Source organism: Otolemur garnettii, unplaced genomic scaffold (genome assembly GCF_000181295.1).
Source record: "Otolemur garnettii isolate 467f Iridium unplaced genomic scaffold, OtoGar3 scaffold00013, whole genome shotgun sequence".
In the NCBI taxonomy this organism is placed as follows: Eukaryota; Metazoa; Chordata; class Mammalia; order Primates; family Galagidae; genus Otolemur; species Otolemur garnettii.
This window is the reverse complement of record NW_003852408.1, coordinates 31,187,719-31,189,416: the sequence shown is the minus strand read 5'-3', so window position 1 is coordinate 31,189,416 and position 1,698 is coordinate 31,187,719.

Sequence of the window (1,698 nt, the reverse complement as noted above, 5' to 3'; positions counted from 1 at the left end):
GGGACGTTGTAACCCATCGCTAGCTTTGTCCTTTCTCTGCCTTGTCAAGGTCAGCCAAGTGTTCTTAAAGCCATGGAAACACTTGGCCTTGAGAACATGCCTTTCTTTTGGGATGAAGAGACAATTGTTGGAAGTACTATGACAAAGTATTAAAAAAAAGCATCTGTCACTGGCAAGGTCCTATTAAAGTGATACTCGAGGAGTGATTCCTGAGCTTCGAATGCCTCTTTGTGTCACCTTCCTTGAAGGGGGACTGCTCCAGATGGGCAAAGGAGAGCTCTGGGGCAACTGTGTCTCATCAAGTGGTCTTCACCTCTGTCAACAGTTGATGGACACAGCAGTGGAAACCTGATCTACGCTGAGCCAATCGGATTCTCTCTGGGATCTCCAATTTGGAATTTTGAACTGAGACGCATAAAGATGGGCCGACTTAGAGCTGACTCACGAGGATAGCAGCGCTCTAGAGAGAAGGCCCACAGATCCCTGCTGATAAAGTTTCAGCCAGCAGACTTGGCTGTTCCCCTCGTCCTCAGATTTTGGGAGCTGCCTTAATGTCCTTTCAATAAATTACTGTTTTTCTATACTTAGCCAGCGATTGTTTCTATCACTTGCAACCAGAAGAATGTTAACGAACATAGAGACCATGGCAGAGAATACCAATGTAGCAAAATTGTGGCGCACTTAATGACAGGGGGATGAAGACAGACAGCCAGCACAGAGCAAGGCAGGGTTTCATCGTAGGCATTTAGTGACCTAGGTTTGCAAATTAAAAAGTAGGAAACGCGATCCGATTGGTATGAATATGTTTATGGGGGAAATGTATCTGAAAGCAGAAGTGTCTAGAAATCCGTAAGCTGTGTGGTAACTCTCTGTAAGCATACACACAGGGCAGAGAACACCACAATGGGGCACAGAGAGAAGGGGAATAATAAATGACTTTGACAAGCTACTCCAAAATTACAACAAAACGTAAAACCCACTTTGCTTCACTCCGAGACAGCACTGCCTTCTCCTGGAAACCCCAAATTCAGCTTCCTCTCAGGAGGGAAGCAGGAACAGTATATTAATGAGAGTCCGACTTTACATTCTTCTAATCAGTAAGAACTGCCTACCATTCTCTCAGTCACTCTAGGTCACCTTCCTGTGCTATTTGTTTGTTTTAAGTGCAGCAGAAAAGCTGCTTTGTCTACAGTTCTAGAGGTCGCTGGCTCCCAGGGAGAGAGGACAAGGAAACTGAAGGAAACTTCTTGTCGTGTACTGCTTGGAAGAGTGTCTCTTCAGATGGGAAGGGCGGCTGGCTTCCTAAACCTAATTCCCTGGAGAATGCTGCTGCTCTGCTTCGCCGGCCACCTGAAAGAGTTAATATTTCTTCTTGAGTCTAGACTCAAGCCAACGGAGCGCCGAGCTGTACCGTAGGTGCCATGGCAATATTTATGATTTGCCAGATGATCCATTTGGCTTTGTAAGTTTAATGTTTTTAGTTCGATAGGTGATAATTTTGATTGAATTTATGTATCCAATGATCAACTGGAAACATTTCTGATTCAATAAGATACATTATACAGCAGCAGCCATTTTAGTAAGGAATGTCTCCGGATTGCTATAGGGAATTCATCAATTTTTTCAGGAGAGTTAAATCAGATTTTTAGGAAAGTACCATATATTTATCTCAGAACAAAGAAAAACTACTGCCAGTAA